Raw genomic sequence first — 21,603 nt, 5'->3', positions numbered from 1 at the left:
CCTTTTTTTTTCTTATGTCCCAACTGTGTCCCTTTGAGCCTCCTCTCCTCCATCCTCAGATCCCATCCAGGATCATCCTTGGCATTTAATTGTCATTATCTATTTAGACTGTCTTTTTTTTTCAATTGTGGAAACATGTATACAGCCTAAATCTTCCCATTCCAACCCCTCCCTAGCATTCCATTAGTGGGACTGATCACATTTAGAATGTTGCAATGCCATCACCTTCCCACCATCCATTACTAGAAACTTCCCTTCACCCCAAACAGAAACCCTACACTCATTTGTTAACTCTCCATTGCCCCTTCCCCCACTTCTCATAACCCATACTCTACTTTTCATCTCTATGGTCATATTCTCTGATACTTTCATTGTGTTTACCATGGGGCTTAAATTTAACACCTTAAATCTATAACAATCTTGTTTTTCTTTGATAGCAACTTAACTTCAATAGGACACATAAACTATGTTCCTATACTCCTCCATTCCCCCACCTTTATGTAGTTCTTGTCAAAAATTACATATTGTACATTGAGTCCAAAACCACTGATTTATCATTACAGTTTATGTATTTTAGATCCTGTAGGAAGTAAATAGTGGAGTTACAAATCAAAAATACAGTAGTATTGGTATTTATATTTACCATGTGATCTTTACTGGAAATCTTTATTTCTTCATGTGGTTTCAGTCAATTGTTTCATGTTCCTTCCTTTCAGCCTACACAATTTCCTTTAGCATTTCTTATGGGACTGATCTACTGGTGATGAAGTCCCTCAACTTTTGATTATCCGGGAATGTTTTCATCTCCCCTTTCATTTTTACCCTCCAGGTGTTTGTGAATTTTCTATGTCTCTGATGGTTATTGACTTCTATTTATATTCCATTGTGGTCAGAGATTGTGCTTTGAATAAATTCAATTTTTTTTTAAATTACTGAGGCTTGTTTTACGTCCCAGCATATGGTCTATTCTGGAGAAAGATCCATGATCACTAGAGAAGAATGTGTGTCCTGGTGATTTGGGATGTAATGTTCTATATATGTCTGTTAAATTTCTCTATATCTCTCTCTCCTTTCTTCGTTTCTCTGTCATTAGGGCTCCCTTTAGTATCTGAAGTAAGGCAGGTCTTTTGTTGGCAAAATCTCTCAGCATTTGTTTGTCTGTGAAAAATTTAAGCTCTCCCTCAAATTTGAAGGAGAGTTTTGCTGGATAAAGTATTCTTGGCTGGAAATTCTTCTCACTCAGAATTTTAAATATGTCATGCCACTGCCTTCTTGCCTCCATGGTGGCCACCGAGTAGTCACTACTTAGTCTTAGGTTGTTTCCTTTGTATGTGGTGAACTGCTTTTCTCTTGCTGCTTTCAGAACTTGCTCCTTCTCTTCAGTATTTGACAGTCTGATCAGAATATGTCTTGGAGTGGGTTTATTTGGATTTATTCTATTTGGAGTTCGCTGGGCATTTATGCTTTGTGTATTTATATTGTGTAGAAGGTTTGGGAAATTTTCCCCAACAATTTCTTCGAATAATCTTTCTAGACTTTTGCCCTTCTCTTCCCCTTCTGGGACACCATTGAGTCTTAAATTTGAACGTTTTATTTTATCTATCATGTCCCTGAGATCCATTTTGATTTTCTTAAATTTTTTTCCCCATTCTTTCTTTTGTTCTTTCATTTTCCATTCTGTGGTCCTCAAGGATGCTGAGTCATTGTTCAACTTCCTCTAGTCTTGTACTATGAGTATCCAGAATCTTTTAATTTGGTCAACAGTTTCTTTTATTTCCGTAAGATTGTCTATTTTTTTATTTACTCTTGCAAGTTCTTCTTTATGCTCTTCTAGGGTCTTCTTCATGTCCTTTATATCCTGTGCCATGCTTTCATTGTTTGTCTTTAGTTCTTTGATTAATTGCTCCAAGTACTGTGTCTCCTCTGATCTTCTGATTTGGGTGTTTGGGTTTGGGTTCCCCATATCATCTGGCTTTTTCATATGCTTTAAAATTTTCTGTTGTTTTTGGCCTCTTGGCATTTGCTTTACTTGATAGGGTTCTTTCAGAATATGAAAAACACCAATCTCTAATTTGTCATATCTACAGCTTGGTGGCATACACTTTCTCTAACTAACCAGCAGATGGCATCCGCAAGTCACCTATTCCCCTCAAGTCAGTTCTCCCCAACTTCGTCTTTGTAGTGTGTGGGGGTCTGATTCTTGTGGGGTTCAATTGGTGCACCAAGTCTGGGTGTGTTGTTGGTGCTGTCTGCCCTGAATGAGGGGCATGTGTCTTAGCGGTTAGGGAGCCAGGGCAGCTTTAATAATCAAACCTCCCAGGTGTTCCCAGAGATTTAAGGCTGTTGCAAGAGTCTAAGCCATCATTTCAGTCTTGCCACAGATTGTCTCTGCTGCTGACCCACAAGTCCTTGGTATTGGCGTAGGGTCCCTGGGATTTCCAAGAGGGTCCCCCTTCTCAGCCGTGCTCTTCCAGGACCTCTGCTGAGGGAAGGCTGTGCCACGTCACAAGTGTGTACCAGCCCTCCAGGGAAGCCCTGGGCCACCAGGCCATCTGCACCCCTTTTTAAAAATAAGGTAACAGAGGCTCAGAGCCCTGTACCTCCCAACAAATATGTCCACTTGCTTAATTGGTATTTCTGCCCAAAAGTCTTCTAAGTATCTCATCCTCCCTCTTCTCCACAAAACACTGTTTTTTCTCCTGTAGTTCACCAACTACCTGAATGGGGTAACATGCACCCCAACATCCAAGGCAGGAACCTAGGAATCATCCTTTAATCTGCTGTGATCTGGTTCCTGCCTACCTCTCAAGCAGCAGAGCTTTTGCTACTCTCCTTGTCCCTTACCTGGATTACAAATCCCTGAGAATGCCAGGCTGTTTCCAATTTCTATGCCTTGACTCACCTTGCTTTCTCTGTATGAAATGACCTAAACATTCCATCCTTTTTCTTGAAAGGACTGGCTCAAGATCATCTCCCTTCCTTACCAAATCCCTCCAAGTAGAACTGACCATTGCTTCCTTTGTGCCCTTCACCTCAGGACACATATTTGTTGCTGTAATTGCCTCCCCCACTAGACTAAAATGTCCCTAAGGATAGGCACCATGTCTTATCATTTTTGTACCCTGGGTGCCAGGTATTATTGTTGTTATTGAACTTATTAATAGTTATTGAAGCATTAACTATGTGCCAGACTCTATACTAAGCTTCTTGTATGTATTAACTCATTGACTCCTTTTGATGACCCTATAGGTAGGTAGTATTACTATCCCCATTTTACAGATGAGAAAACTGAGGGGCAGAGATTAACTAACATGCATATATATTTGTTGAAGAATGTCCCCGTAGTAGGAGTTTTATAAAGAACTCCCTAAGTCACTAAATCATATTCCTCCACCTCCACTACCAATCCTGCCCATGCCCAACTTAAAAGGTAAGATGTATTGACATGGAACCATATAGACAAGCGTACACCTCTCAACAAATTCTTACCCCCAAAATCACTTTATCCCTTGTAGCCTTAGTTTCTCAATGTTTATAATTTGGGGAGTACTACTCAACATAGGATTCCTACCACTCCAACCAAGGTTATTTTCAGCACTGTAAAGTTTTCTTGTAGATTCAAGAGTATGAATGGACATTAAATTATTTATATCAAGAATGAATGCATTTTTGTGATGTGTAGGTGAAGATGAGTAAACCTCTGAAATAAAATTTGGAAAACAGTAGCCACTAGAATTTCATGTGTAGGTTGGATGTGCTGTAAAGTCATCATGAGTTCCTTGTTCAATCTGATAGTCAGAGATGGTCAATTAATTCAAAAAGAGTTATTTGGAAGATTTAGGAGAGAAATTGCTTTGACAAAAGAAAAAAAAAAATGTTTGGCTCCAAACTAAACAAGTCTCCCTTAAGTTAGAAGAGAGATCCAAGTAAAGGCTCTGAAAAGTGCTTTTATATAAAGTGGAACAAGGCCTGAGGTCTGCAGAAAAAATTTGTGCTGTATAAGGTTTATCACTATTCTTTGTATATGTTAAAATTCAAATAAAAATGTATTAAAAAAAAGCACTTTTGCTACACAGTGAAGTGCAATGGTTGTCTTGAGGAAAAGCACTTTTGTGTTTGAGATGTGAGTTAAATTAGTCACTTTTTTCATGGAACACTATTTTTTACTTGAAAGAACAGCTGACAGACAAACTGTGGTCATTCATACTTGGGTCTTTGGCAGACATTTTCCCCAAACTGAATCAAATGGGCCTGTCATTTCAAATAAAACAACTGACAGTGTTGTTTTTGCCAATGATAATATTTTGAGTTTTCAAGTGAAAATTAAAATTTGGAAGACTTATATATGCTACTATGAGCTTGGCAGCTTCCTAATATTTAAAAACTTTTCTGATGCAATTAGCGGTGATACTAATGAATGTGATTTTTATATTGTAAAATGAAATATGAAAACATTTTTCAGATCTGCCTAACAGAGTCAACCAATATTTTCCAAGTGACCAATATTATGATGTTACAAAAGGATGTACAGGTAAAAGAGCCATTCAAAATGCAAGATGGACCAATGGATTTTTTTACTTCAATTTTATTGAAATATGTTCACAAACCATATAATCATCCATGGTGTAAAATCAATTGTTGAAAATACCATTATATAGTGGTGCATTAATCACCAGCATCAATTTTTGAACATTTTCATTACCACAAAAAAATAAGAATAAAAATTAAAGTAAAAAAGGACACCAAAAACATCCTGTACCCCTCATACCTCCCTATAATTCATTTACTGTTTATCCTCGTTTTTCTACTCATCTGCCCATACACTGGATAAAGGGAGTGGGAGCCACAAGGTTTTCACAATCACACATTCACACAGTATAAGCTATATAGTTATACAATCGTCTTCAAGAATCAAGGCTACTACTGGGTTTCAGTTCAACAGTTTCAGATATTTCCTTCTAGCTATTCTAATACACTAAAAACCAATAATGGATATCTATATAACACATAAGAATAACCTCCAGAATGACCTCCCTACTCCATTTGAAATCTTTCAGCAACTGAAACTTTATTTTATTTCATTTCTCTTTCCCCTTTTGGTCCAAGAAAGCTTTCTCAATCCCATGATGCCAGGGCCAAGCTCATCCCCATGAGACATTTGCCACGATGCCAAGAGCTTTACACCACTGGGAGTCATGTCCCACATAGGGGGGTGGGTAGCAAGTTTACCTGCTGTGTTGGTTTGGATGTATTATGTCCTCCAAAATGCCATGTTCCTTAATGCAATCTTGTGGGGGCAGAAGTATTAGTATTGATTAGGTTAGAATCTTTGGATTAGGCTGTTTCTGTGAGATGTGACCCACAGCAACTGTGGGTAACACCTTGATTAGATTGTTTCCATGGAGATGTGGCCTTGCCCTCAGCATGTGTCTTGACTTAATCATTGCAGTCCTATATAAGAGCTCAGACAGAAGGAGCTCACTGCTGCAGCTGAGAGACACATTTTGAAGACAGCCATTGAAAGCTGATGCTGACAGTTTGGAGAACACCATTGTGAAACGCCACCTGGGATCAAGCAGATGCCAGCCACATGCTTTCCCAGCTAACAGAGGTTTTCCTGACACCACTGGCCTTCCTTTGGTTATGGTATACTTGTTTTGATGCCTTAGCTTGGACACTTTTATGGCCTTAAGACTGTAACATTGTAACCAAATAAACCACCTTTATAAAAGCCAATTCATCTCTGGTATTTTGCATAATGGTGGCATTAGCAAACCAGAACACCTCTCTAGCAGGCTGAGAGAGAGAGAGAGAGAGGCCACATCTGAGTAACAAAAGATGTTCTCTGGAGGTGCCTCTTAGGCACAATTTTAAGTAGGCTTAGCCTCTCCTTTGCAGTAAACAAACTTCATAAGGGCAAGTCCCAAGACTGAGGGCTCGGCTTTCTAAATTGGTAGTCCCCAATGCTTGAGAGAATGTCATTAATTCCCCAGGTGGGGAAGTTTAATATTCCCACATTTCCCTCCAGTTCCTCAAGGGGGCTTTGCAAATACATTTTTGTTCTCTGCCCAAATTACTCTGAGATGTATTGGGGCTTCACACTAACCTGTACAAACCAAGCACATTGCACTCCCTATTCAAAGTTCCATTAATTATGGTGTTTGAGTAAACTGACCATACAGGTTAAATTATATAGTGTTACAAAAAGATATAGATTTTACACCTAATAAACATCTCTTCCTTTGGTCTCACACAGAAGTTGAGGTTTTAAAATACCATCACTATTGTCCTTTACCCTTTAGTCTGATATACCTTAGTCCTAACCAAGTCCACTTTGTTCATATCGCTAATTGAAGTTGAACTCTTTTTCAGACTCTTTAACATGTTCTGTATGGGGTAATGCTGACATTCACAGCTGCCAGACTGGTTCTGAGTCTCTGGTGTTACGCAGATACCCAAAGTTCCAGGGACCGACCAGGTTATACACAAAAAGCCCAGCATCTCAGAATCTAGAAATAGCCATTACAAATCAGGAATAGATGTAATTGCTGTAAGAGCTTAAAATCTAGGAGCCTTTGCAATAAGCCTTCCCCTGATAACCTATGCACTCTGATTCAATTCTCAGAGTTCACACATTATAGTTAGTCCATATGAGTGAGGCATTATAATGTTTTTCTTTTCATTTCTGGTTTATTTCACTCAATATACTGTTCTCAATGTCCAGTCACCTCACAACTTCACTCCTTGTAGCACCTCAATATTCCATTGTGTAAATACATCACAGTTCACCATTCCATTTATCAGTCTATGTACCCTTAGGCCACCTACATCCACTGCGAATCATGAATACCGCTACCATAACCCCCTGTGCAAATGTCCATTCATGTGCCTCTTTTCAGTACTTCCAGGTATATGCCCAATAACAGGGTTGCAGGGCCATATGGCAACCCCATGCTTAGCTTCTTGTGGAATCACCACACTGCCCTCCAGATGGCCTGCACCATTCTACTTCCCCACCAACAGTGATCAGGTACATCCCTTTCTCCACATTTTCTTCAGTACTTGTATCTTTCTGTTTATGTTTTAGATGGTTTTATTCACACACCACACATTACCTCCTAAGTAGATAATCAATGGTTCCCTGTATAATCACATAGTTATGCATTCACCACCACTTTATATATGAGGACATTTCCATTTGTTCCACAAAGAAAAAGTGGTGAAAAAAAGAAAGAACAAAAGACAACTAAAATGCAATGAAAGAAAAAATGAAATAAAAACAAAATACAATAAAAGGTCAGACAACAACACCATTGTCAAGAATCCCATACCCCTTCCTTATAGACATTTAGCTTTGGTATATTGCCTTTGTTACAATTAATGGAAGCATAGTACACTGTTACTGTTAGTTATAGATTCTAGTTTGCATTGATTGTATTTTTCCCCAATACCATCCCATTTTCAACACCTCACAAAGTTGACATTCATTTGTTCTCCCTCATTTAAAAACATTCTTATATTTGTACATTTAATCACAATCATTGACCACTCTAGGTTTCACTAAGTTATACCATCCCCTTTCCTTCTGGTATCCTACATGCCCCTAACCTGCCTCTTTCAACTGTACTTGCAGTCATCTTTGCTCAGTATACTTACAACTTTGTGCTACCATCACCCAGTATTGTGCCATCAATTGCTAGATATATACAATCAATCCTGTTGAAAAATCTGTACTCCTTCAGCATCAAATACCTGATCTTCACCCTCTTTCTATCTCCTGGTATGTTCATTTCTACACTCTTCTCCAAACCTCTTTCTCCTGTCTTTTCCTATCTTCCTGTCACACACTCTTTAGTATTTCTTATAGAGGACATCTCCTATTGATGAACTCTCTCAGTGTGTATCTGTAAATATTTAAAACTCTCCCTTGTTTTTGAAGGACAGTTTTGCCAGATACAGGATTCCTGTTTGGCAGTTTTTCTCTTTCAGTATCTTGAATATATCATACCACTGCCTTCTTGCCTCCACGGTTTCTACTGAGAAATCTGCACTTAGTCTTATTGAGTTTCCCTTGTATGTGATGGATTGTTTTTCTCTTGCTGCTTTCAGAATTCTTTGTCTTTAACATTTGACAATATGATTGGTAAGTGTCTTGGAGTAAGTCTATTTGGATCATTTCTGTTTGGGGTACATTGTACTTCTTGGACCTGTAATTTTATTTCTTTCATAAGAGTTGGAAAATTTTCATTGATTATTTCCTCTATAATTCTTTCTGTCCCTTTTCCCTTCTCTTCTCCTTCAGTGACACATATAACACATATATTCATGCACTTCACTTCATTTTTTCCTTCAGTTCCATGAGCCCCTGCTCATATTTTTCCATTGTTTTCCCTCTCTGTTCTTTTGTGTGTAGGATTTCAGATATCCTGTTTTCCAGTTCAGTAATCCTTTCTTCTGCCTCTCCAAGTCTGCTATTGTATGCCTCCATTGTTTTTCTTTTTTTTTTTGGTCCCTCTTTTTTTTTTTTTTTTGATTTTTAGAAATTTATTCCAAGGAATTCATTAAACATATGCAACATTGTTCAAAATAACCCCAAATTAGAAAAATCTAAATGTCCATCAATAGCAGATTTCATTAAATATATCAGGGTTTACCTATACAGCAGAATACCATGTCATTATTAAAACTTATCTTCCAGCTCTATATGTATTGAAATGAAAAGCTACCCACAATATATTAAGTGAAGAAAAGCAGATTGCAAAATACTATGAATAAGTATAATTAAATTTAAAAAGTATTTTGTAAAAAAAAAAAAATCCTGGAAGAATATACAGCAAAGTGTTTGCAATAGTTGTGATAGTTGCTATAGTTTTCTCTGAGAGGTGAGATTTTGTGGCATTTCCACTTTCAAAATTTTTATATTGCTTGAATTTTTTTTATTTTATTTTTTATTTTTTTATTTTTTTATTTTTTATCTTCATTTTATTGAGATATATTCACATACCACACAGTCATACAAAACAAATCGTACATTCGATTGTTCACAGTACCATTACATAGTTGTACATTCATCACCTAAATCAATCCCTGACACCTTCATTAGCACACACACAAAAATAACAAGAATAATAATTAAAGTGAAAAAGAGCAATTGAAGTAAAAAAGAACACTGGGTACCTTTGTCTGTTTGTTTGTTTGTTTCCTTCCCCTATTTTTCTACTCATCCATCCATAAACTAGACAAAGTGGAGTGTGGTCCTTATGGCTTTCCCAATCCCATTGTCACCCCTCATAAGCTCCATTTTTATACAATTGCCTTCGAGATTCATGGGTTCTGGGTTGTAGTTTGATAGTTTCAGGTATCCACCACCAGCTACCCCAATTCTTTAGAACCTAAAAAGGGTTGTCTAAATTGTGCGTAAGAGTGCCCACCAGAGTGACCTCTCGGCTCCTTTTGGAATCTCTCTGCCACTGAAGCTTATTTCATTTCCTTTCACATCCCCCTTTTGGTCAAGAAGATGTTCTCTTCTATTTGTGTCTTTCATTCCCATAAGTTCTGCCATTTGTTTTTTCAAGCTTACAAATTCTTCCTTATGATCACCCAGTATCTACTTTATATCCTTCATCTCTTTTGTCACATTTTCTTTCAACACATTGATTTGATTTAGAAGATTTGTTTGAACATCTTTAATTAGTTGCTTAACTTCTTGAATCTCAGTTGAGGTGTTAGTTTGTTCCTTTGACTGGGCCATAGCTTTGAGTTTCCTGGTGTGGCTCATGATTTTTTTGCTGTCTAGGCATCTGATTTTCTTGATTAGTTTATTCTGAAGGTTGTTTTCTCTCTATTGCCTTGGGTTTTCTTGTTGGTTTTCTTTGATCTCTTTATTTCTTTGTTTCTCTCACTGGCCAGTTGTCCGATTGGCTCTGCTCCCCAGTCTTCCCCCCAAATCAGGCATCCACTGTGGCCTGCTACAGGTATAAGAGGTAGGCACTGGGCACCCCAGCCAGTTCACTGTGTGTGGTAATACAGATCTGTTGGTTTCCAGTGGTGCTGTTTCCCTTGCACTTTCTGGACTTCGCAGCAGATGGTGCTGTTTGTTATGTTAATCATCCTCAGAGGCTGCTTTGCCTCCAAGCACAGGGTGCATACAGGTGATCTGAAACTGTGGGATTCCTATGTCCTCACTTGGCTGGCTAAAATCTGGCTTGATGTGAGGCTACACCTGTGGCAGTGTACTCCCTCAGCTGACCCAATATTTCAGCTTCCCCAAGGCAAGGAAATAGCTTCCAGCTGCTGTTTCCCTTAAGGGTGGGGGAAGGGTTTTCAGACCCAGGGCTGGAAATGTAGTCTCTGTCCACGTTTTCTCAGTCTCTTTGTTCCTCACTGACCTGGGCCTTGAAATGTCCTCCCCTGCCCCAAGGGCCTTCAAACAGGGGAGGGTGTGTCTCACTGTTTGGAGAGACTTAAAAATCTGTGTCCCTGGAGGGAGAGTTCCCGTCTGCTGATTCTGTGCCTTTCCCTCACTGAGCACGAGTGGGGGGGGGGGGGGAGAGGACCAGCTGGCCTGGGATGGGAGATTCCTACCTGATATTTCTTCTCCTTCTTCAATTCAGCATCTGCAGGGCCTTTCTCCAGTCTGTATCCTCCTCCAGAGTTTCAAACAATTCAGAATTGTTTTCTCATTGAATCTCTGGAGAGGAGTTTTCAGTAATTGTTTACTTCACCGTGTTGGTGACATCACTCGCCTGACCAATAGATTTTAATGTAACAGAGTATGAAAAATTCATTGATATGGTTTCAATTTCTATATTCCAAACATCTTCTAGAAATTACTACTTATCAAGTTTTGCTGTAACATCAAAGAAGAGTATCCATAATTCTTTAAATAGGTTAAGATACTTCTCCTTTTTTAAATTATTTGTCTATGTGAGGCCATATTTTCTTCACATATTTGAGCCAAAACAATGTATTTCTCATATTGGTTCAGACTGAATGCAGAAGCAGGTATAAGAATCCATTTGTCTTCTACTAAGCCAGATAGTAAAGTGATTTACTAAAATATAAAACTATGCTATTCTTAAGACTAATGGTTTTTGAAAAACATAAGTATTTTTCATAAAAATATGTTAATGTTAACATTATTGGTTTACTTGGGTCATTTTAAAATTAATTAATACACAAATATTTTAGAAATACCTCATTTTTATTACTACTATGGTAAATATTGATAAATAAAACCCACATTTACAAAAAGCTCTTGGGATCTTCAAGAATTTTTTAGAGTATAAAGAGTCCTGAGACCAAAAAGTTTGAGAACTGTTGCTCTTCAATCTGAGGGAGTCTGGAGCCAGACTAAATATGTGAGTTATGAAAGTTACTTAACCTATCTGGGCCTATTTCCTCATCTATGAAATGGAGACAATTATAGTGCTTATTGGGTCATAATGAGTATTCACTGTGTTAATACACACCAAGCAGTTGATACACTTGGTCACATAGAAAGCACTTAATCTGTTTTAGAGGCATGGGCCTTCCTACATCTAAGGAAGACAGTTGGGAGTGTAACCTCTCCTTAGGTTGGTGCCAGGAAGAACTACACAAATAAAGCACTACTTTTGACTCTCTCTCCTGCCCTGTCCCCCACTCCCCACAACTCCACTTCATGTCCTAGGTTTCACCCACATGTTCCCATATAGCTTCCTCCAACTAATCAGTCATGTTAACATATTACCTTTAAAAATATTGAAAATGTATATTTTGGGACAATATGTTTGTCCCCCCTCCTGACTCTGCCCTCAGTCTTCTGTGCAACTAAGCTCTCTGATGCCTATACTGCCTAGCTAACTGTTCTTAAGGTCTCACGGGAATCAATATCCTCTGGCAAGAGCACCTTCTATGGTTACACAGCAGAGCATCAAGTAGGATTCATTAATCTACAGGACTCAGGTCCCAGGCCTAAGCCCTCTCTAGGTCCCTAATGTCTAGTAATCACCTTTCAAAGGGCATCTCACACTAAGGTACCATCTATCAAGCTCTATGGTGATCTAATAGAATTACCTCTAGACAATCTGATTCAACCAGGAAGTTAGAGCTTAAGCATGCTCCTGAAATCATTCAGTTAGACAACAACCCAGCACTACAGGATAATAAGAAATAAAAATTTAAAAAAGGAAGAAAAATTATATATTATTTTCAAATGCCTATACCTGTTTATATTAAGATAGAAAGAAAATCCTAATAAATAACTGAAAGTAGAAATTATAAAGCCATATTCCCTAATCACATAATAAAACTGGGAATTAACCACAAAAAGGGAAAATATAATTATAAAACATAATTCCTGGGTCAAAGGAGAAATCAAAATTGAAATTATAGATTTTTTTATATTTTGCAATATGCTATACTAGAGATTAAATTTACCTCCCCACACCCATCATGTTTTAGCAAAATGAGCCATTAAAGCTAGAGTTTGTCATGGCTCAGTTCTAGGCCCTTTTCTGATTTTACTATTGTCTCTCCCATGAGGAGAGTTCAACCAAGCCTAGGACTTCAATTCTCATGTAAGTAGAGATAGTGTATTCACATTTATGTTGCCAATCCAGATCTTTCCTCCAAATTTCATGTCCATTTAACCAATTCTCTACTTGGTTATTTCAAAAGCAACTCAAAGTCAACTCGTCCAAAATAGAATTCAATCAAATTCGTGATCTCCATTATCTTTGCCCCACTCTCTGCCACCATCAGACTCTTCCATTATTCCCTGTATTTGTGTGGGCACCACCATACACACAGTTATACAAGGCAAAATCCTAGGAATATTCCTGGGGACTCACCTTTCCAAAACCTCCTATCTCTCATATACAAATCCATCGTCAAGTACTGTCAATTTCACTTCTTAAACCTTTTTCAAACCTTTCAATTTCTCCTCATCTCTCTACTACTACTACCTTTTTTAATGCAATTTTATTGAGATATATTGACATAACATACAATCTTTCAAGGTGCCTACTACTACCTTAATCCAAGCCACTTACCACCTCTTATCTGGGCTTGCAATAGCCTCTTATTTGGTGTGATGGTTAGGTACATGTGTCAACTTGGCCAGGTGATGATGTCCAGGTGTCTGGTAAAGCAAGCACTGGCCTAACCATTACTGAAAGGACATTTGCGGCTGGTTAATAAACCAGAAGGCTGGTTTATTAAATCATCAGTAATTGACTGCACCTGTGAGTAATTACATCAATGAAGGGCATTTCTTCCACAGTGAGAGAGTTCAATCAGCTGGATTTAATCCAATCAGTTGAAGACTTTTAAGGGAGAAAGAGAGAGAACCTTCTTTTTCTTCATCTAGCCAGCCTTTCTTGAGGAGTTCATTGAACACCTTCATTGGAGTTGCCAGTTCACTGCCTGCCCTACAGAATTTGGACTTCTGCATCCTGCCCTAAGGAATTTGGACTCATGCATCCCCACGGTTGCATGAGACACTTTTATAAAATCTTATATTTACAGATATCTCTTGTTGGCACTGTTTCCCTACAAAACCCTAATACATTTGGTCTCCCATCTTCTATTCCTGCCCCCCTAAGATCCCTGTGGATTCTTATCCCCCACAGGCAGCTGTAGTGATGCTGCTAAAGTATAAATCAGACCATGTTCCTTCTTGACACAAAACCTTCCAATGGACCTTCCAATCACTCAGTATAAAACACAAAGTCCTTACCAGGACCTACAAGTCCCTGCATGGTCTGAGCCTTTCCATGTCTTCTGTCCCAACTTGCTTCTAATCCCCTTGTTTTCTCAGCAACAGCCATATTAGCCTTGCCAAACACCTTCCTGCTCCATATGCTCTTTACTTATGATGGTCCCCCTTTCTTGAATGCTATACTCCGAGTTTGGCCTTGTTTACTAGTCTTTCTTAAGGCAAGCCGTCTCTAACTTCCTGTCTAATCATCCATTACAGCATTTCATAATAACATATTTTCTTTTGTTACACTTAGCATAGATACAATTTTATATTTGTATGATTAATGATAATTACATGTCTTTCTTCTAAATTCATAATTACACAAGGGTAGAGACTGTATCTGCTTTTATTCACATTTCCCCAGCACTGAACACAATATCTGGTACACAGTATGTGTTTAGTAAAGATCTGTTGACTAAGTGAAGACTGTCAAAGTCACCATACAGCTTAGGTTACTGACAATAAGGACATAAATAACGTTCTTATTCTTCATAGAAGAAAGAAGAGATACCGAATATCAAATACTTCCTGTGAGAACTCATACAATTTGGTGATCATTTGGTCACTAGGGTGGGAAAGAATGCTTCTCTTCCTGACAGAAATTGCTGAGTGTCTCTTAAAGTGGTATCTTAGAGTTATTTGGATTTAAAAATATGTGCTTCTTTCCTGGATCCACTCACTCTGGGGGAAACCAGCTGATATGTTTTGAGGACATTCAAGCAACCCTGGTGAGAGGTCAAGGTGCTGAGGAATTAAGGCCTCCAGTCAATAGGCAGCAAGAAACTGAGGCCTCCTGTCCACAGCCATGTAAATGAATCATCTTGGAAGGAGATCTTCCAGCCCCAGTCAAGTCTTTAGATGACTATGGCTGGCTAAAACAGATATTTATGAAGGTGAAGAGGAAGAGAAGGAGGAGTTCCACTGGGAGTAGCCCAGGGGCAGGAAGGAGGCTAGGAGGCAGCATAATGGACACCAAATGGAGACTCTTTAAAGTCTTTAAGGTCTGCTTTATACCTTAACAGAATCCAACATAAGCAAGTCTGTGGAGGAGTCCTCAGGCTTCCACATCCCTGCCAGCTTACTCTTTCTTCCTTGATCCAAATAACAAATCCTTATTGAAAAAAGTGTCTGCTACATGTGCCAGGTGCAGCACCTTGGTGCTGGAGTTATAGTAAAGACCAAACGAACTTGCCCCCAAATCCCTCTCTCATGAAGGCAATACCCAAGTAGCACTTAAGTGGTTTTTTTTTTTATTATGTGAATTTTTAAAAGCAAGAATTCATGTCAGTAGGAATGGAGGCTGGGGATGGGAGCTGAGGTAAGGGCAGGGAGAAGGAAATCTGCTCTACTGGTAATAGAGCTCCAGGTTCATACCATCATGGATTTCATGTGAGGGAAAGGTGGTAAGGAATCCTCACCATGTGCCCCATCTCACTCTCCCCATTATCCACTCACTGCTGAGTCAGGATGGCCTGAGAGTCCAGTTTAGGGCTGGGGGAACCATTTTGGACAGGGAGAGAACCCAATATTTAAAATCAGTTCATGCTCTAGTGCTCTGAACAAGAAAGAAGATAGAGCCTTACTTCAAGCTAAGCTACTGCCCAACATTCAGGTAAATCACAAATGTCTGTTAAACCCAGTGTTTAGCAATAAATATTTTCAATGTCAAAAGTATATATAATATATAATGCATATGCATAAAATATATATCATGGAATCCTCAATATTTAAAAAATCTAGTAGAAATTTTGAGAGTTTGTGAAAATTCTGGTCTTGTATTGTGCCAATGAAGTTGCAGTAATAGTTTCTTGCTGCTAAAATGCCATTGAAGGCAGGGCTGGGAAGCAGCCCTGAATGGAAGACTATCCTGAGAACAACAATTAGAAGGGCAGGGTGGTACAGAAGAATTTTCAAATTAGAACCACACAGAGAAACTCATACACATCAGAAAATGGCAGATCTAAATTTCTAGGGTGCAAGAAGAGAACTTAAAAATATAAAGGAACCAAAGATTCACAGTATGGATGGTCAATAAGGGAAAATTAAAGGGACTACTGAATGCATTCTAAAATTTAAACCTCCACTGACCTCTGGGGTATGGTCAAAAATTTTAATTTGAAAATCATTTGAGCAACCTAAGCAGGCCAGTGCTAATCTCCAACTATAATTAGTTTATGTCCTGTAATTTTCTTCCTATAGGAAACAAAGTTTAGTTGTCACTTTTTTTTGTATCTATGTTGTGTCTACAAGGACTAAGGTGTGGAAAAGCAAATCCAAAGCATGAGAGTGATCTGTGAAGAAAAATGTTTCCTTCCTTATCCATTCTGGGTGGGATCAACAGTCCAGAAGAAATGTGATTTGATCACAAATGGGGTTATGGGGTTGTTGAGTCAGGTAGAATGAAAGCAGGAATGATCCTTCCAGTTTGGCATAAAAAGAAGCAAAAGTGACCTAAGGGGACCACAGGCTCTGTGTTTAGGGGGCATGCCCTGTGCAGTTTGGCAGAGAGTTTGCTCCAGGACACAGTGGTCCCAGCCATTATCAGGGCTGAGAGTGGAGTACCTGGGGCTGCAAAATTGCATGTCACAGACTCCAGCTCAAATGCCCCACATTCCCTGTCTGTCACGTGTCCATGAGTCCCTGGCATTGGGGGAGGGCCCCTGGCACTTCTGTGTGGCACCCCTGCCTCTATAGTGAGCACACTGCAGGCTTCCATGGAGGAAGAGTGGGCGCCATCACAAGCCTGCTGAATCCTGAATTCCCTCAAGGAAACTCTCAGCTGTGGTGCTGTGAAGGGGTGTCTCCTGGCCAGCTCCAAAGATGGCTGCTCAGTGTGTGGAAAGCTACCCCCTTCCATGTTTATCTGCCTGCCCCAACGGCCAGTCCCTGGCACAGGGGCTCTTGGCTGTGAGTCTGTGAAGGGTTATCATCCATGCCAGGTACTGAGGAGGGTGCCCGGGGCATAGAAGGGTACTCCCCACCATGCTCTTCTGTGGCTCTTTCTGCCCATTCCCCAGCTGCACTCCAGGCTGAACACTCACCCATCTCTGAATGCAGCCTCTCAGTTTCTCCAAGTAGACAGTCAGTATGGGTGTTGAAGTCCCCACCTAGCTGGTGGTACCCTGGAACTGCTGTTTTTGAGCACTTTCTGTCCTTTATCTAGTGTTTTTCAGGAGGAGAATTTTGCTCTGTCTCTCCTAATCTGCCATCTTGGAACCCCAGCTCCCAACCTTTGTTTTTGCCCAGCTTAGACCCTGTGGCTGTCTTTTCAATGATGCTGTACATAACCTTCTCAGTTGGTCTGCATCTGTGTCTTTCTGCTTTGCAAATTGCTACCTTTGGGTCAATCTCATTATCTTCATTTTTTTGTTCCTGTTCCTGAGCTGCAGGATCTTGCTGGAGAGAGCTGGGAATGGTATGCTGATTGGTTTAACTACAAATGTATTCTCATACTGGGTGTACACTCCCCTCCCAGCTGCTTGGCAATTGTTCTACTCATCTCTGGTTAACTATCATATTCTTTATACAGGAAGTCACAAATCTTTTCCAACAATTTTTACTCACTACTACAAAGCCTGCTCCCATCACTATCTACAGATAACTTGATCAACTTGCTTATGCAGCATTAGGTTAAAGTCCCACTGATGTAAATTTCTATAACTTCCTTCCTCTACACCATGACCATTCACTTCTCTATATCTTCTCATATACTTTCATTAAGCCCCTACTTCCCAAGGCACTTTCCACCTCTCCTCCATGGAAAACTTTGGCTCAGTTCCCTCTCTTCTGAGACCTTGCTTCAGCTTTTTTTAATCCTTCTCTCATATTTTCTAACTCTAATTCTCCATTCTCTCCTTCCCCTCAATCTATAATCAGGCTTGTAAATTCTTTCCTAAAATGATATGAAAAAGTACAGCAAAAACCTGATACTTTTCTTTGATTCAGTTATCAGATACCACCTTTTATCCTCTTTCCTCTATTACCTAACTTTTAGAAAGAGCAGTCCATATTCACTGCTACTACTTCCTGGACCATTTTTTATCTCCAAAAATATTTTCTAATAATGCCAATCTGAGAGGTTATTGGTAGCCAATGTCCACTTGAGAGCAAATGAAAAATCCCAGCAGGAAATCCCTAAGACCACCGTGACCAAGTTGAGGGAAGCACAATGTTCGTTACTGGGAAATTTAGTCAGAACAAGGCCAAAGGAATAAACTGAGGGGGAGAGCTGAACAAATGGAAAGTACCAGGAAATAAGTCTGGAGAGAGGAAGAAAGGTCCAACACCTTCTTTAAGTGACTGGCATCAAGGCTTAAATGAGGTTGCAGATGACAGCTAGGCTGAATGAAGTCCATATTAAGGAAACATTTGAGACTCAGGTGTTGGCTAAAAAGGTTGAACCTTAAGAGCTAATGGGAAATTAGCTGCAGTAATGGTCACAGGCTGGAACCAGATTGTCTCAACATGGGAGGCAGGTTCCATCTGCTGTTTCTTTTTTATTAGAGCAGTAGTAGGTTTACAGAAAAATTATGCAGAAAGTACAGAATCCCCACATACTCTCCTCTCACAGGGAGTTTCCCCCATTAACATTTTGCAACAATGTGGAGGTTTGGGTACAATTGATGCAATAATATTATTAAAATTATGTTATTTTTAGCACACTGTTTACATTAGGGCTCATTCTCTGTGCTGTTCAGTTCTATCGGTTTTTTGTATTAACTTATATACAATGAAACATTTCCCTTTTTATCCCTATCAAATATACAATGGAATGGTATTAATTACATTCAAAAATTTGTGCCTTCTTTACCACCACACACTGCCAAATCTTTTCCATCACCCCAATCAGAAACTTTGTATCAATTAAAATATTAACTCCTTAACCCTCTCCCACCACCTGACTCCTGGTACACTGTATTCTAGTTTCTGACTTTATGAATTTGCATATTCTGCTTATTTTATACAAGTGAAATCATACAGGATTTGTCCCATTGTGTCTGGATTATTTCACTCACAGGATGTCTTCAAGGTTCATACATGTTGCAGCATGCATCCAAACTTCATTCCTCTTTACAGATGAACTGAATAATGTTCCAATGTATGTATATACCATATTTTGTTTATTCATTCATCTGTTGACAGAAGCTGGGGTTGCTTGCAACTTTTGGCTGTTGTGAATAATGTTGCTATGAACATTAGTGTGCAAATGTCTATTCAAGTCCCTGCTTTCAAATATTTTGTGTATATACTTACAAGTAGGATTGCTAGGTCATAGAATAATTCTATACTAAACTGTCTGTGGAATTGCCAAACTGCTTTCCACAATGGCTGCACTATTTGATGCTCCTACCAACAATGTATGAATGTTCCTACTTCACTATACCCTCTCCAACACTAGGTAATTTCCTGTTTTTTTTTTTTAATAGTAACCATTCTAGTGGGTATGAGATAAGATCTTATGATGATTTTGGTTTGCATTTCACTAATGGCTAAGGACATTGAGCATCTTTTCATGCATTTATTGGCCATTTGTATATCTTCTTTGGGGAAATATACATTCAAGTTTTTTGCCCATTTTTAAATTAGGTTGTCTTTTTTGTTGTTGAGTTGTAAGAGCTCTATATATATTCTGGATATTAAACACTTATCAGATATATGACTTCCAAATATTTTCTCCCATTCTGTAGGTTGTCTTTTTACTTTCTTGGTAAAGTGCTTTGATGTACAAAAGTTTTTAATTTAGATTAAGTCACATTTATCTATTTTTGTTGTTGTCACTCATGCTTTTGGTGTAAAATCTAAGAAAACACTGCCTAACACAATGCCCTGAAGATGTTTCTTTATGTTTCCTTCTAGGAGCTTCATAGTTTTGGTTCTTATATTCAGATCTATTTTGAGCTGATTTTTGTCTATGGTGTAAGGTAGAGGTCCCCCTTTATTCTTTTTTCAGATGGCTATCTAGTTCTCCTAGCACCATTTTTTTGAAGAGACTATCGTTTTCCCACTGAATGAACTTTGTACTCTTGACAAATATCAATTGGCCAAGGAGTGAGCATTTATTTCTTTCTTTTTACTGTGAAATGGAAAAATCTTTATTGCTGATTATAGAACTAATAAATGTTCTTTGTAAAATTCCAAACAATACAGAAATATATGTATGGAGTAGGAAATGAAAGTCTCCCTATAATCTCATCCTCCAGAAATCACTGTTAATGAGGTGCATCCTTCCAGACATTTTCCTATGCATGTAGAAATGTTTTTTTAAACCTTATTTATCAAAAAATTTAAAAAAAACATTTCAAACAAGACAAAACAAAAGAATAAGAAAAACAAATAACCTAAAATAACTACATTGCTTCCAACATGTTCCTATCATACCCCAAGAAAATTAACAAACCATAGTCATTCCTGAGCATTCCCATAACATTAAGATTATCCTCAATAACTTATCTTTTCTTATTAGATTATCATTCCCCCTTCACTAGTTGCTGTCTATTTCTAGGTCCCCTACATTCTACAATATAAAACATTTATTTTACACTTTTCACAGAGTTCACATTAGTGGTAACATACGATATCTCTTTTTCTGTCTGGTTTATTTCACTCAGCATATGTCTTCAAGGTTCATCCATGTTGTCATATGTTTCAAGACCTCATTCCTTCTTACTGCTGCATGGTATTACATCATGTGTATATACCACATTTTGTTTGTCCACTCATCTGTTGAAGGACATTTGGATCATTTCCATCTCTTGGCAATTGTGAATAATGCTGCTATGAACATTGGTGTGCAAAAATCTGTTCATGCCACTGCTTTCAGATCTTCTGGGTATATACCAAGAAGTGAAATTGCTGGATCAAAGGGTAACTCAATATCTAGTTTTCTAAGGAACTGCCAGACTTCTGTGTTTATTTCTGAACTCTCAATTTTATTCCAGTGGTCTCTATGTCTGTCCTTGTGGCAGTACTATGCTGTTTTGATTACTGTAGTTTTGTAGGTTTTCAACATTTTTTATTAAAGAAATTTTAGGACTTCAGAAAAATGCATAAAATACAGAATTCCTGTATACCACTCTGTTATTAATACTTTGCATTAGTGTGGTACATTTGTCATAACTGATGAAAGAACATTTTTATATTGGTACTATTAACTATAGTCCATGGTTTATTTTAGGGTTCAATGTTTTCTTTGTATAGTCTTATGTATATAAAAATTATTCTAGGTACATATTTATAACCTAAAAGTTCCCCTTGTAACTACATTCAAATATATGATTCAGTGTTGTTAATTATGTTCACAATGTTGTGCTACCATCATCACCATCCATTACATAAATTTTCCATCAATCAAATTAGAAACTCTGTACATTTAAGCATTAACTCCCCTGCACTACCACCACCCCAGCCCCTGGAAAACTATATTCTAGTTTCTGACTCTATGAATTTATTTATTCTAATTATTTCATATCAGTGAGAACACACACCATTGGTCCTTCTGTGTCTGGCTTATTTCATATAACATGATGTCGTCAAGGTTCATTGACTTTGTCTCATGTATCAGGACCTAATTACTTCTTACGGCTGAATAATATTCCATCAAATATACATTCCACCTTTTATTTATCCATTGACGGACACCTGGCTTGCTTCCAACTTTTGGCCATTTTGAATAATACTGCTATGAACATCAGTGTGCAAATATCTATTAGAGTCCCTGCTTTCAATTCTTTTCAGTATATACCTAGAACTGAGGTTTCTGGGTCATTTGGTAATTCTATACTTAACTTGCTGAAGACTCACCAAACTGTCTTCCACAGTGGCTGCAACATTTTACATTCCTAGCAACAATGAATGAGTGT

General features: G+C 38.4%; 1 protein-coding gene across 6 annotated transcripts in view; it reads right to left on the bottom strand.

Annotated features, from left to right (window-relative positions):
• The window catches only part of KLF8 (Kruppel like factor 8), a 575,849-nt gene that overhangs the window by 165,896 nt on the left and 388,350 nt on the right, over positions 1-21,603 (bottom strand). The gene's annotated exons all lie outside the window — the stretch shown is intronic.

Source organism: Choloepus didactylus, chromosome X (assembly GCF_015220235.1).
Source record: "Choloepus didactylus isolate mChoDid1 chromosome X, mChoDid1.pri, whole genome shotgun sequence".
NCBI lineage: Eukaryota > Metazoa > Chordata > Mammalia > Pilosa > Megalonychidae > Choloepus > Choloepus didactylus.
The sequence above is the reverse complement of the archived record's forward strand: the minus strand, read 5'-3'. Positions and strand labels throughout refer to the sequence as shown.